Raw genomic sequence first — 16774 nt, 5'->3', positions numbered from 1 at the left:
TCCACGCTTCTGCACCATAAAGTAGGACAGGAATGATGAGGGACTTGTAGAGTTTAGTTTTTGTTCGTCGAGAGAGGACTTTACTTTTCAATTGCCTACTCAGTCCATAGTAGCACCTGTTGGCAAGAGTGATTCTGCGTTGGATTTCAAGGCTGACATTATTATCGGTGTTAATGTTGGTTCCTAGGTATACGAAATTATCTACAACTTCAAAGTTATGACTGTCAACAGTGACGTGGGAGCCAAGACGCGAATGCGCTGACTGTTTGTTTGATGACAGGAGATATTTCGTCTTGTCCTCGTTCACCACCAGACCCATTCGCTTCGCTTCCTTATCCAGGCGGGAAAAAGCAGAACTAACGGCGCGGGTGTTGTTTCCAATGATATCGATATCATCGGCGTACGCCAGTAGCTGTACACTCTTGTAGAAGATTGTACCTTCTCTATTTAGCTCTGCAGTCACCTTGTCTGAAACCTCGTTTGGTATCGAACGGCTCGGAGAGGTCCTTCCCGATCCTGACGGAGCTTTTGGTGTTGCTCAACGTCAACTTACACAGCCGTATTAGTTTTTCAGGGATACCAAATTCAGACATCGCGGCATAAAGGCAGCTCCTTTTCGTGCTGTCGAAAGCAGCTTTAAAGTCGACAAATAGATGCTGTGTGTCGATCCTTATTTCACGGGTCTTCTCCAAGATTTGGCGCATGGTGAATATCTGGTCAGTTGTTGATTTTCCAGGTCTAAAGCCACACTGATAAGGTCCAATCAGTTTGTTGACGGTGGGCTTTAGTCTGTCACACAGTACGCTCGATAGAACCTTATAAGCGATGTTAAGGAGGCTTATCCCACGATAGTTGGCGCAGATTGTGGGGTCTCCCTTTTTGTGGATTGGGCAGAGTACACTGAGATTCCAATCGTCGGGCATGCTTTCTTCCGACCATATTTCGCAAAGAAGCTGATGCATGCACCTTATCAGCTCTTCGCCGCCGTATTTGAATAGCTCGGCCGGCAATCCATCGGCCCCCGCCGCCTTGTTGTTCTTCAAGCGGGTAATTGCTATTCTAATTTCTTCACTGTCGGGCAATGGAACATCTGTTCCATCGTCGTCGATTGGGGAATCGGGTTCGCCATCTCCTGGTGTTGTACTTTCACTGCCATTCAGCAGGCTGGATAAGTGTTCCCTCCACAAACACAGTATACTCTGGTCATCAACCACTAGATCGCCGCTGGGGGTCCTACAGGAGTGTGCTCCGGTCTTGAAACCTTCAGTTAGTCGCCGGATCATTTCGTAAAATTTTCGAGCATTACCCCTGTCGGCCAGCTTGTCAAGCTCTTCATACTCACGCATTTCTGCCTCTTTCTTTCTTTTTCTGCAAATGCGTCTCGCTTCCCTCTTCAGCTCTCGGTATCTTTCCCATCCCGCTCGTGTTGCGGTCGATCGCAACATTGCGAGGAAGGCAGTCTGTTTTCTCTCCACTGCGAGACGACAATCCTCATCATACCAGCTGTTTTTTTTGGCTTTTCCGAAAGCCAATGGTTTCGGTTGCAGCTGTACGTAAGGAGTTTGATATGCCGTCGCACAGCTCTCTTATACCGAGATGCTGATGAGTGCTCTCAGAGAGCAGGAGTGCAAGTCGAGTAGAAAATCGTTCGGCTGTCGGTTGTGATTGCAGCTTCTCGATGTCGAACACCTTCCTTGTGTTTGTTGACGTGTGCGCTTTTCTACACAGAGGCGGGTGCGTATCTTAGCTGCTACAAGATAGTGGTCCGAGTCGATGTTGGGACCACGAAGCGTACGCACATCAAAAACACTGGAGACATGTCGTCAATCTATCACAACATGATCGATCTGGTTGCGAATGATTCGATCCGGGGACAGCCAAGTAGCTTGATGGATTTTCTTATGCTGGAATCTAGTACTACAGATGACCATATTTCGGGCCCCGGCGAAGTCGATCAGCCTCAGACCGTTTGGTGATGTTTCGTCATGGAGGCTGAATTTTCCGACTGTTGTGCCAAAGACACCTTCTTTACCCACCCTAGCGTTGAAATCGCCAAGCACATTTTGACATCGTGGCGGGGGCAGCGCTCATAGGTACGTTCTAGGCGCTCATAGAAGGTATCTTTGATCACTTCGTCCTTCTCTTCCGTCGGGGCGTGGGCGCAAATCAGCGATATGTTGAAGAACCTCGCTTTGATGCGGATTGTGGCTAGACGTTCATCCACCGGAGTGAATGCCAGGACTCGACGACGGAGTCTCTCTCCCACCACGAATCCCACACTGAATTTGCGCTCCTTTATATGGCCGCTGCAGTAGATGTCACAAGGACCCACCTTCTTCCGTCCTTGTCCCGTCCATCGCATTTCTTGGATTGCGGTGATGTCAGCCTTTACTCTTACGAGGACATCAACCAGCTGGGCAGAGGCACCTTCTCAATTAAGGGTCCGGACATTCCAGGTGCATGCCTTTAAATCATAGTCCTTTATACGTTTGCCGTGGTCGTCATCAAAAGGGAGGTTTCTCATCCGAGGCCTGTGTTTCTTATTCACTGGTTATTCGTTTTTATGTGGTGGGTCCCAAGCCCTACGCACAACCGCATAAGCGGGATTCGCCTTCTCACTTTAGCTCGCTTCCAGACGGATGTCTGTTGGCTACCCAGAGGATACTTGGTCTAAGACCGGAAGTTGTGAGCTGCTTGAGCCACATGTAAAAGAATCGTTCCTGGCCACTCCCAAGTGAATGACAGTCAGAAACTTTCCTCACTTACGTGAACTTCTACATATGACTCCATCCTCCTTCTGAATTACATACACATTATAATTAAACGAATTACATTATAATATGTACATATAATACCAATATTTATATACACATGTATGTACCTTCTTCCAAATAGACCTTGCTGAATTTGCTCCATGTAGACTACCCATTTTGAGTATTATGTGTGCATGCAACAAACGTTTCATTCCTAGGCGGTTCAAATTAAACAATTTTTCAATTTTTTCCATTGAGTGGAGAATATTTATAAAAAAAAAAAACAATTTTTATAACAAAGTACGACATTACAATATTTTAGGTTAAAAAATATTTGGTGTTTATGCCGGAATGTCAAAAACAGCTGATTCATAAATCTCCAACGACAGTGAGAACAGGGTAGTTTTGTTAAGCGTTTAAATGTAATCTAATTACTTCAATTTTTGTGTGGGAACATAATATTACATTTACATATATGTATTTATAAAGTTATATAGTATGTTTACATATAACAAGATTGTCTCTATTTACGAGTTTAACTTGATAACCTGTAATTAGGAAACGAGATTTACCACACAAATATCATAGATTATTGAACGAGCTTAGCACGAGATTATTTTCATATGTAAACGTACTTTTACAGGCAAATCAACTTTCTTGAGCCATTAAAACTTACATATGTATATTTTCTTAAAAAGTACAAATATCAGCCACATTTAAAGAAATTATTGCTTAATATAGAAAAAATTACTTATGGTTTTCGAGAATGTTTGGCTTTTGTAAATCAATAATCTACTAGCATTTCTGTGCTTCATTTCCCTTAATATGAAGTGATATGAAAAGTCCTGATGAAACCTCTAGCCTTGTTTTGATTTGTGGTTACCTAGAAAATTTTTAAACAGAAATAAATATTTCCTCTTTAATTTTTGCTTTACTAAGTCATGAATTCTGATGAATCTGTTAGTCGAAGACAAGTTTGAATCCTGGACAGTTTGTTTGGATATGATCAGGAATTGGAACAATCACAATCAAACAAGCATCAGAACATGAGGTTGTGTTAGTGAGCTTACTGTTGGACCAAGCGAATAAGCGATCAAAAATATTCAGTCAGCTTGCAGAAGTTGAGCGAGTAGGTCATTGTATAAGCATACAAGTAGCAAAAGAATCAGCTGGATAACGGGAAATTTTGGGCTGAGATCACCTGTTCGATATACTACCCATTTCGACACAGAGTTTTAAATAAACGCACGGCAAAATGGAAATATTCTTGCGGATTTGGAAAGAAAATATTAATGAAAAATGTCATTCGTACCAATAATTAATTGCGTATGTATTGCTCTTCCTCGCCACCTCTGAGGTTGCAATTAATACACGTTACCGATTTTTTTGGGTGTTCGGTTCCCCAGGAGGCCTATTTTCACCCATATAATAGCTGTATTCGATTGGTCACTTCTCTGCTCGCTATCTTTAGACGCTCCTCGCTTGACAAAAATTTTACATGTGAAAGCAACAACAAAGTTAACCAGTTGAATTCGTGCAAGAGGGTATGCGGATGCCTCATTAAAACATGTGAAAGCATTGCAGCTCATCTCATAAGAATATGTGTATTCAACTCAGCTGTCAAGCGTTCGCATTGGCATACGCGAGGTATGGACCTTCTGTTTAAGAGGACATTTTAGCGCATGGTTGCACCACAAGTGCTGCATGTTTGAATTACGGTATTGTGTGTTTTATTGGCTTCTCTCTAACGCTTAGCCAATCGATGACAGCTAATATATACAAAAATACTTATATTAATGAAACAATCACAAAACAAGTATATAAAATTCAGGTACACGTTACCGATTTCTTTGGGTGTGCGGTTCTCCAGGAGACCTATTTTCACCCGTATAATATATACAAAACTACACAAAATAGAGTAATAATATATAAGTAAATAAAATAAATAATAAGTGTAAAAGAATTAGTTTAATTTCAATGATCTCTCACTAATATGAAATATTATTTTAAGTTATATATAATATGAAATGTACCTAAATTTGATTTTTTATGGAATAAAAAAACTTATATTTATATAATCCTTAAGAAGTTCACGTAAGTGAGGAAAGTTTCTGACTCTCATGTTGGCTCGACCAGGGTTATTTTTTTGGAGCGCGACCGAAGGACGCCTCTGCAGAAAGTAGTTCTACGCGGAAGAACTTGTTATTCCACCTCTTTTATATATATATATATATTTGGCGTAGGAACCGCTTTAAGCGATTATAGCCGAATCCACCAGAGCGCGCCACTCATTCCTCCTTTTTGCTTTTTGGCGCCAACTGGAAACACCAAGTGAAGCCAGGTCACTTTGCACTTGGTCTTTCCACCGGAGTGGAGGTCGTCCTCTTCCGCGGCTTCCTCCAGCGGGTACTGCATCGAATACTTTCAGAGCTGGAGTGTTTTCTTCCATCCGTACAACATGACCTAGCCAGCGTAGCCGCTGTCTTTTTATTCGCTGAACTATGTCAATGTCGTCGTATAAATCGTACAGCTCATCGTTCCATCGTCTGCGGTATTCGCCGTTGCCAATGTTTAGAGGACCAAAAATCTTGCGCAAAACCTTTCTCTCGAAAACCCCAAGAGTCGTCTCATCGGATGTTGTCATCGTCCACGCTTCAGCGCCATACATCAGGACGGGAATAATGAGCGACTTATAGAGTTTGATTTTGGTTCGTCGAGAGAGGACTTTACTTTTCAATTGCCTACTCAGTCCAAAGTAGCACCTGTTGGCAAGAGTGATTCTGCGTTGGATTTCAAGGCTGACATTGTTGGTGTTGTTAATGCTGGTTCCCAGATAAACGAAATCATCTACAACTTCAAAGTTATGACTGTCAACAGTGACGTGGGAGCCAAGACGCGAGTGCGCCGACTGTTTGTTTGATGACAGGAGATATTTCGTCTTGTCCTCATTCACCACCAGACCCATACGCTTCGCTTCTTTATCTAGTCTGGAAAACGCAGAACAAACGGCGCGGTTGTTGCTTCCGATGATATCAATATCATCGGCATACGCCAGGAGCTGTACACTCTTGTAGAAGATTGTACCCTCTCTATTTAGTTCTGCAGCTCGTATTATTTTTTCCAGCAATAGATTGAAGAAGTCGCACGATAGTGAGTCACCCTGTCTGAAGCCTCGTTTGGTATCGAACGGCTCGGAGAGGTCCTTCCCGATCCTGACGGAGCTTTTGGTGTTGCTCAACGTCAGCTTACATAGCCGTATTAGTTTTGCAGGGATACCAAATTCAGACATCGCGGCATAAAGGCAGCTCCTTTTCGTGCTATCGAAGGCAGCTTTAAAATCGATAAAAAGATGGTGAGTATCGATTCTTCTCTCTCGGGTCTTTTCCAAGATTTGGCGCATGGTGAATATCTGGTCCATTGTGGATTTTCCAGGTCTAAAGCCACACTGATAAGGTCCAATCAGTTCGTTGACGGTGGGCTTTAGTCTTTCACACAATACGCTCGACAAAACCATATATGCGATATTGAGGAGACTTATACCACGGTAGTTGGCGCATATTGTGGGGTCTCCCTTCTTATGGATTGGGCAGAGCACACTAAGATTCCAATCGTCAGGCATGCTTTCTTCCGACCATATTCTACAAAGAAGCTGATGCATGCACCTTATCAGTTCTTCGCCGCCGTATTTGAATAGCTCGGCCGGTAATCCATCGGCCCCCGCCGCTTTGTTGTTCTTCAAGCGGGTAATTGTTATTCGAATTTCTTCATGGTCGGGTAATGGAACATCTATTCCATCGTCATCGATTGGGGAATCGGGTTCGCCATCTCCTGGTGTTGTACTTTCACTGCCATTGAGCAGGTCGGAGAAGTGTTCCCTCCATAATCCCAGTGTGCTCTGGACATCCGCTACCAGATTACCTTCTCGGTCCCTACATGATAATGCTCCGGTCTTGAAACCTTCTGTTAATCGCCTTATCTTTTCATAAAATTTTCGAGCATTACCCATGTCGGCCAGCTTTTCAAGCTTTTCATACTCACGCATTTCGGCCTCTTTCTTTTTACGTCTGCAAATGCGTCTCGCTTCCCTCTTCAGTTCTCGATATCTATCCCACCCCGAACGTGTTGTGGTCGATCGCAACGTTGCGAGGTAGGCAGTCTGTTTTCTCTCCACTGCGGAACGACAATTCTCATCGTACCAACTGGTTTTTTGGCGTTGCCGTAGACCAATTGTTTCGGCTGCAGCGGTATGCAATGAGTTTGAGATGCCGTTCCACAGCTCCCTTATATCGAGATGCTGATGAGTGCTCTCAGAGAGCAGGAGTGCAAGTCGAGTAGAAAATCGTTCGGCTGTCGGTTGTGATTGCAGCTTTTCGACGTCGAACCTTCCTTGTGTTTGTTGACGGGCGTTCTTTGCTGCACAGAGGCGAGTGCGTATCTTTGCTGCTACTAGATAATGGTCCGAGTCAATGTTTGGTCCTCGGAGCGTACGCACGTCTAAAACACTGGAGACATGTCTTCCGTCTATCACAACGTGATCGATTTGGTTGCGCGTGTTTCGATCAGGGGACAGCCACGTTGCTTGATGAATTTTTTTATGCTGGAATCTGGTACTACAGACAACCATATTTCGTTCCCCAGCGAAGTCGATCAGCCTCAGGCCGTTTGGCGATGTTTCGTCATGGAGGCTGAATTTTCCGACTGTTGTGCCAAAGACACCTTCTTTACCCACCCTGGCGTTAAAATCGCCAAGCACGATTTTGACATCGTGGCGGGGGCAGCGCTCATAGGTGCGTTCTAGGCGCTCATAGAAAGCGTCTTTGGTCACATCGTCCTTCTCTTCCGTTGGGGCGTGGGCGCAAATCAGCGATATGTTGAAGAACCTCGCTTTTATGCGGATTGTGGCTAGACGTTCATCCACCGGGGTGAATGCCAGGACTCGGCGACGGAGTCTCTCTCCCACCACAAATCCAACACCAAATTTGCGCTCCTTTATATGGCCGCTGTAGTAGATGTCACAAGGACCCACCTTCTTCCGTCCTTGTCCCGTCCATCGCACTTCTTGGACGGCGGTGATGTCAGCCTTTAGTTGTATGAGGACATCAACCAGCTGGGCAGAGGCACCTTCCCAATTAAGAGTCCGGACATTCCAGGTGCATGCCCTCAAATCATGATCCTTAGTACGTTTGCAGGGGTCGTCATCAAAAGGGGGGTTTCTCATCCGAGGCTCGGTGTTTGTTTTCATTGGGGAGATTTTTTTTATGTGGTGGGTCCCAAGCCCTACGCACAACCGCACAAGCGGGCTTCGCCTTCTCACTTTAGCTCGCCTCCAAACGGATGTCTGTTAGCTACCCAGGGGATACTTGGTCTAAAACCGGAAGTCGTGAGCTGCTTGAGTCATATGCAAAAGAATCGTTCCTGGCCACTCCCAAGTGAATGGCAATCAGAAACTTTCCTCACTTGCGTGAACTTCTACATATGACCCCATCCCCCTTCTCTCTAACGCTTAGCCAATCGATGACAGCTAATATATACAAAAATACTTATATTAATGAAACAATCACAAAACAAGTATATAAAATTCAGGTACACGTTACCGATTTCTTTGGGTGTGCGGTTCTCCAGGAGACCTATTTTCACCCGTATAATATATACAAAACTACACAAAATAGAGTAATAATATATAAGTAAATAAAATAAATAATAAGTGTAAAAGAATTAGTTTAATTTCAATGATCTCTCACTAATATGAAATATTATTTTAAGTTATATATAATATGAAATGTACCTAAATTTGATTTTTTATGGAATAAAAAAACTTATATTTATATAATCCTTAAGAAGTTCACGTAAGTGAGAAAAGTTTCTGACTCTCATGTTGGCTCGACCAGGGTTATTTTTTTGGAGCGCGACCGAAGGACGCCTCTGCAGAAAGTAGTTCTACGCGGAAGAACTTGTTATTCCACCTCTTTTATAATCCTCTATAATCCCATATCTACTTGTAATAAACAAAGCAAATATACATATATATAATTCAAGAAATAACAATCTAAACAATCTACTATGCAATAACAATATATACAAAAATCACCCACAGCGAACTCCTAACTAAAAAACCCTATCAAAAGAATAGTGGTGGAGAAAAGGGTTCTAAACATGGTACACGAAACGGTTTAAAAACGCAGAACAATAACAAGCGTAGAAACCTAATTCTAACAAAAAAAACCTTTCTGTCAAAATATCAAATCAAGTTAACTATGAAAATTACATTAAATTATGAACAAGCATACAAAAAACAAAAAGACAAAACCACAGGCCCAGATTATATTCCGACCCATATAGACAGACAGACAAACGGACCCAGATTATATTCCGACTAATATAGACAGACAAACGGACAAGAATTCTATTTGTGTGTAACACACAAAAACTTCTTGTTTTTGAAATCAGTGTTATTCACTTTTTTATTAAAAGCGTTTACAAGGAAATATGTTCTAATCCTTATAAAGAGACATTTTATCATGTCGGAATTACAGTTTTCACAACAATAGTAGGGTTCTACATCCACAATTTTTTATAATCTCGCAACAAAAGTTGCTAAGAGAGTATTATAGTTTTGTTCACATAACGGTTGTTTGTAAGTCATAAAACTAAACGAGATAGATATAGGTTTTATATAAATGATCAAGATGACTGTCTGTCCGACTGTACGTTCAACGGATAACTTGAGTAAAAATTGAGATATCTTAACGAAACTTGGAACACGTATTCCTCGGCACCCTGAGGAGGTTGCTTTCGGGCAAATCTTTTAGGCGCCTGCTACACGTTCAGTATTTATCGTGATATTTCCAGAATCGCGATATTTATTGAACGTTTAGCATGCCATATTGATGGATCACGATCCATACCACAAAATATTTAAATATTTTTAAATCCAGATCGCGGATCGTGGTGCGCAACATAAATATTGAACGGGTAGCATATTTTGTGATTTAACGATGCGAAGGCGAATCGCAATTGCGCTCAAATTTTAAAATTTGATAAATTTTTAATTGAAATTCATTGTTTATACTCATTTCTTATAAATAAAATGGAAGAAGTATTTGAAGATAATCTTACAACTGCGCAATCGGCGTTAAAAAAATTCATTTTTACCCTCGAGTCTTTGCCGCAGGTGTGGAATTCATTCGCAAAATGTTATTCCGACAAAGGGAAAAAACTTGCCGCATATAACGAACTAGTAAAAATATATAAAGGGATCAAGCCCACAGCCACCATCGACGACGTTCAAAAAAAAATTAATTCATTGCGATCGAACTATCGTAAAGATTTAAAAATAATTATCGATTCCAAACGATCCGGTGCTAGCCCTGAGGATGTAAGTAATATATTGATGTAGATTGTCGTCGATGTAGCTAGATCTACAAATAGTAGCTGCTAGATCATCTCAAATCATCTTTGCTGAAACTTCCAGTGAACGTAATGTTGTCAAAATTCACCTTAACATGGTAGCGACTGTGTTGTCGACAACCGGTGAATTAGTTAAGAAATAACGCGACAGATTGAGTTACACACAAAAAGGTTTATTCTGCTAGAAGTCCTTTTTTCTTGCTGGCTGATCGAAGATTGACTCTAAACGTGATTAGCAGTAGCATATATGCACAAAAGCATTTGCATTTGCTGTATAGATCAGCACAGTTAGAAAAATGGGCTGGTGATCTGTGTAAATTCTTATATCACTCTTGCCGTAAAGATAGTGACGTAGGCTGTCTAGGGTCCAAACGATGGCCAACAGCTCCCTTTCATTCGTCGCATAGTTTACCTCCCTATCCTTTAACGTCCTCGAGATCATTGTAATGGGTCTGTTTCCTTGAGATAGTAGTTAAATCGAATGGTTTTGAATAATCTGGGTAATGAAGAATAACGTCTTCAGATGCTAGAACATTCCTGAGTTTGTCAAACGCAGATCTCTGAATCTCGTCAAACAACACTGGAATATATTTTGAACGGAATTTGCTGATCCTTCCGCTATCGCCTTTTAACAGGTTTGTTAAAGGTCTTGCTATTGCAGCGAAATCTTTGATGAAGCATCTGTAGTAGCTTGCAAGACCCAGGAATGATCTTAATTCAAACAAGTTGCTTGGTTGCTTGAAATCTCTAATGGCTCTAACTTTATTTGTGCTAGTTTTCGTACCCTCTTTTGTGACGACAAATCCCAAAAACTCCACACTTTTCTTAAAAAATTGAGATTTTTCCTTGGATACCCTCATATTGGCGTCATAAAGGCTCTTCAACACTTGGCCGACGTGGTGTATGTGTTCTTTTTCAGTTTCGGAGAACACTATGACGTCATCAACGTAGACATAGCAAGTTTTTCCAATTATGTCACGTAGAACATCATCTATGGCGCGCTGAAAAATGCTAGAGGCATTTTTCAACCCAAAGGGCAAACGGCAGAATTCGTACTTTCCTCCGTTTACTGAAAAAGATGTTTTCTCTCTGTCGTTTTCTGCTAACATAATTTGATGATACCCAGACTTCAAGTCAAGGGTAGTGAAATACTTGGCCTTTCCAAGGTTTGATAATATCATACCAATACTCGGCATTACGTATTTGTCCGCGATAGTTTTAGAATTTAACTTCCTAAAATCAACTACCAACCGTTTATTAGACGCACCTGAGAGATCAGTGCCCTTTTTGCCAACAACCCATATGGGGTTGTTGTAAGGAGACCTTGGCGGCCGAATAATACCATTTTTTAGCAAATCCTTGATTTCTTGATTTACAAAATCAGCGGCTCCCATGGGGAATGGGTACTTCTTAGAATAAACTGGCTCATTGTCCTCTGTGCGGATGGTGGCGACAACATTGATGTTGAATGGAAGTAGTTTATTCGGGTTGGCAAACGCCTTCAAATGCTTTGTCATCATTTGTAGAAAGTCCAAGCGTACATTTGGTGGAACTTCGATATCCTCAATTTTGGTGAAATTAACATGAGCACATTTGTGGAACTTCAAAGTTTCAGATCCACCGCTAAAGTGAATCAATTCTGACATAAGATCAATAGTTGCACCCGCCTGTGTTAGTAGGTCGAGTCCAATTATGCCGTCAAAAGTCGTGAGTCCGGGTAAGTGGAAAAAAGGGGTATTGATGCCAAACATATTAATGAAACTTTTATTTTCGATTTTATTAAAGCCGTGAATTGATTTGACTACAAACGAATTTTGTACCGGGACAGAGATTAGAAAACCTACGTTTGGTTTTATGTAACTTTTTGACGCACCAGTGTCGATTAAAAATTTCATTGATTTCCCTGCTACTATTCGCCAGATGAACGGGAGCAGGGACTCTCCTCTAAAAAATTAAAAGCATCTGTTTCATATTCAGCTTCATTTTCGGCTTCTATTCCTGCCGCTGCACCATAGGCGGCTTGATCATATTGATTTTCGTACTGAGACGCCTCGATATTTTCTTGTGTTAAGTGGTTTACCCTCTGGCGTCTGAAATTAGACAATCTTTGAGAATTTGCAGGCCTCTTAAACACATTTTGTTGCTGATTATTTCCAAGGGGGTATGTTATAGGCGAACTTAAGTTGTGCGAAACTTGATTTTGATTTGATTGTCGTTGAAAATTGGTATTTTGACGGAACCTAGAGGACGAGTCCACATCCATCTTCTCAACCTGGTCGCGTTTTAAGGAACGTTTTACTTGTTCCCTAGTAAAATAGGAGTTTTTTCCTGTCCTATACTGAATGTCAGATTGCTTTTGATAAGGTCGGTTTTGAGATTGTCTCATGCTTTTCTCCTCTAATGACCTTGCATACTGGGCCGCAAATGCGTGCCTATCGGGATTCGACTCGATTTCTGGTGCCATTGCAAGAGCCGAAAGCAAATTCCTGGGTTGAGCCGCAAAAAGAACATCCGTAAGGTTTCTCCTTAGTCCTGAGACGAATACGCGCAGGGCATCGACCCTGTGTTTGTCGTTCCTGTACCGCGCTTGGTCGGTGTCAAAAGTCATTGTGGTGTTATTTGTGAGGATTGTGAGTTTTTTCTCAACCTCCTCATAAAACTGACTGATTGACAATGGACCCTGTCTAAGTGTGGCGAGCTCCTGCTCAAGAAGATGTAATGGTCGCTTGTCCGAGTACGTGAAGTATAGGCGGCTAATAATAGCGTCAAAATTAAGGAAAGTATTAAAAGATGCTAAAACTGCATCAGCCGATCCCCTAATTCTATTGCGTATTATCAGTACAGCTTGGTAATGCTACGAGCTGCCCACATGGGCTTTAAAGATTTCATATGCGGCCATCGCTGCCTGCCGCCAAGAAACGTATTGCTCCTGTGATCCATCGAACTCTGGGAGCGACTTAACCGCATCTAGGCCTTCGTGATATTTCACCCCGTCTAAAATGTTGATAGGTTCATAAGCTTTGATTTCGGGGACCGTAATGTTTGTAGCTTTGAATTGGTTTGTGAGTTGCTCTAATCTAGTTTCAAAGTCCTTTCTTTGTATCTGTAGCGTGGCGGTGACGGCCGCATTGATAATGCTTTGCAATTGTTGTTCATTCCGTATCTTGTCTGTGTCTTATTTGTTTACTAATCAAGAGTTGGTTATCCAGTTGGTCTAATTGTTCGTGAGTCTCGAGGTGGCTCAAACAGTTACAATTAAGATATTAATTACAAACGCAAGGAGAAAAATAATGAAATGTAGTCCAGTGTCTATTGTGTAGGAAATCAAATGCAATGCACAAAGATCTATTTTAAATGTAATAAATTGTAATTGTAACAATACTTTCTTCTTCTTGACTGGCGTAGAATCCGCTTACGCGGTTATAGCCGAGTCCAAAACAGCGCGCCACGTATCCCTCCTTCTGGCAGTTTGGCGCCAATTGGTTATACCAAGCGAAGCCAGGTCCCTCTCCACCTGGTCCTTCCATCGGAGTGGAGGTCTCCCTCTTCCTCGGCTTCCACCAGCGGGTACTGCATCGAATACTTTCAGAGCTGGAGCACTTTCATCCATTCGAACAACATGACCTAGCCAGCGTAGCCGCTGTTTTTTTATTCGCTGGACTATGTCTATGTCGTCGAATAACACATACAGCTCATCGTTCCATCGTCTGCGGTATTTGCCGTTGCCAACGTTTAAGGGACCATAAATATTCCGCAAAAGCTTTCTCTCGAAAACTCCTAATGCCGTCTCATCGGATGTTGACATCGTCCACGCTTCTGCATCGTAAAGTAGGACGGGAATGATGAGAGACTTGTAGAGTTTGGTTTTTGTTCGTCGAGAGAGGACTTTACTTTTCAATTGCCTACTTAGTCCATAGTAGCACCTGTTGGCAAGAGTGATTCTGCGTTGGATTTCCAGGCTGACATTGTTATTGCTGTTAATGCTGGTTCCTAGGTAGACGAAATTATCTACAACTTCAAAGTTATGACTGTCAACAGTGACGTGGGAGCCAAGACGCGAATGCGCTGACTGTTTGTTTGATGACAGGAGATATTTCGTCTTGTCCTCGTTCACCACCAGACCCATACGCTTCGCTTCCTTATCCAGTCTGGAAAAAGCAGAACTAACGGCGCGGGTGTTGTTTCCAGTGATATCGATATCATCGGCGTACGCCAGTAGCTGTACACTCTTGTAGAAGATTGTACCTTTTCTATTTAGCTCTGCAGCTCTTATAATTTTTTCCAGCATCAAGTTAAAGAAGTCGCACGATAGTGAGCCACCTTGTCTGAAACCTCGTCTGGTATCGAACGGCTCGGAGAGGTCCTTCCCGATCCTGACGGAGCTTTTGGTGTTGCTCAACGTCAGCTTGCACAGCCGTATTAGTTTTGCGGGGATACCAAATTCAGACATCGCGGCATAAAGGCAACTCCTTTTCGTGCTGTCAAAAGCAGCTTTAAAGTCGACAAAGAGATGGTGTGGGTCGATCCTATTTTCATGGGTCTTCTTCAAAATTTGGCGCATGGTGAATATCTGGTCTGTTGTTGATTTTCCAGGTCTAAAGCCACACTGATAAGGTCCAATCAGTTTGTTGACGGTGGGCTTTAGTCTTTCACACAATACGCTCGACAGAACCTTATACGCGATGTTGAGGAGGCTTATCCCACGGTAATTGGCGCAAATTGTGGGGTCTCCCTTTTTGTGTATTGGGCAGAGTACACTGAGATTCCAATCGTCAGGCATGCTTTCTTCCGACCATATTCTGCAAAGAAGCTGATGCAAGCACCTTATCAGCTCTTCGCCGCCGTATTTGAATAGCTCGGCCGGTAATCCATCGGCACCCGCCGCCTTATTGTTCTTCAAGCGGATAATTGCTATTCGAATTTCTTCACGGTCGGGCAATGGAACAATACTTTGCGTTCGACAAAAAATCACTATTACCGCGATTCTATTATACTGTTTATCACTTGATTATCCTATTTTTACCTCTAATCGCAATCACACTTGCAAAAAATAACTGCGGAATGAAAAAAAGGTTTCACTTACATGCTTCAAGATTTAGAATTCCTTTAAATAGTTTTCCTTTTCCTCTCCCTTCGAGATTGTTCTTAAAGCTGTGGTGTGGTTTCGTTGTGTTGGGCGCCAGCAATATATTGATGTATATTGTCGTCGATGTAGCTCGTCTAGCTGCTAGATCATCTCAAATCATCTTTGCTGAAACTTCCAGTGATCGTAATGTTGTCAAAATTCACCTTAACATGGTAGCGACGGTGTTGTCGACTACCGGTGAATTAGTTAAGAAATAACGCGACAGATTGAGTTAAACACAAATAGTTTTATTCTGCTAGAAGTCCCTTTTTCTTGCTGGCTGATCGAAGATTGACTCTAAACGTGATTAGCAGTAGCATATATGCACAAAAGCATTTGCATTTGCTGTATAGATCAGCACAGTTAGAAAAAGGGGAATAAGTACATAATCTCATATAACTAATTAATAGTCCGCGCTTACTTGCTTATACGAAAGAGAGGGAAATGATAAACTTACAAATCGCACAAGCAAGTAAGCAGGAACTTTACAGTTGACAAAATTTACATAACGTGTATCTCGCAACAATTTGAAGAGTAATGAAAATGAAACATTAAACTGTAAAATAAACATAGAAAATAGAATCTTAGTATACGCTTATTTTTAACCTAGCATTAGTAGTGTCGCTGCTGCCGTTAACGCCGCTGCACTAATTTCAGGTTCATAAGCTTTGATTTCGGGGACCGTAATGTTTGTAGCTTTGAATTGGTTTGTGAGTTGCTCTAATCTAGTTTCAAAGTCCTTTCTTTGTATCTGTAGCGTGGCGGTGACGGCCGCATTGATAATGCTTTGCAATTGTTGTTCATTCCGTATCTTGTCTGTGTCTTATTTGTTTACTAATCAAGAGTTGGTTATCCAGTTGGTCTAATTGTTCGTGAGTCTCGAGGTGGCTCAAACAGTTACAATTAAGATATTAATTACAAACGCAAGGAGAAAAATAATGAAATGTAGTCCAGTGTCTATTGTGTAGGAAATCAAATGCAATGCACAAAGATCTATTTTAAATGTAATAAATTGTAATTGTAACAATACTTTCTTCTTCTTGACTGGCGTAGAATCCGCTTACGCGGTTATAGCCGAGTCCAAAACAGCGCGCCACGTATCCCTCCTTCTGGCAGTTTGGCGCCAATTGGTTATACCAAGCGAAGCCAGGTCCCTCTCCACCTGGTCCTTCCATCGGAGTGGAGGTCTCCCTCTTCCTCGGCTTCCACCAGCGGGTACTGCATCGAATACTTTCAGAGCTGGAGCACTTTCATCCATTCGAACAACATGACCTAGCCAGCGTAGCCGCTGTTTTTTTATTCGCTGGACTATGTCTATGTCGTCGAATAACACATACAGCTCATCGTTCCATCGTCTGCGGTATTCGCCGTTGCCAACGTTTAAGGGACCATAAATATTCCGCAAAAGCTTTCTCTCGAAAACTCCTAATGCCGTCTCATCGGATGTTGACATCGTCCACGCTTCTGCATCGTAAAGTAGGACGGGAAT

This window comes from Zeugodacus cucurbitae, chromosome 6, assembly GCF_028554725.1.
Source record: "Zeugodacus cucurbitae isolate PBARC_wt_2022May chromosome 6, idZeuCucr1.2, whole genome shotgun sequence".
NCBI lineage: Eukaryota > Metazoa > Arthropoda > Insecta > Diptera > Tephritidae > Zeugodacus > Zeugodacus cucurbitae.
The sequence above is the reverse complement of the archived record's forward strand: the minus strand, read 5'-3'. Positions refer to the sequence as shown.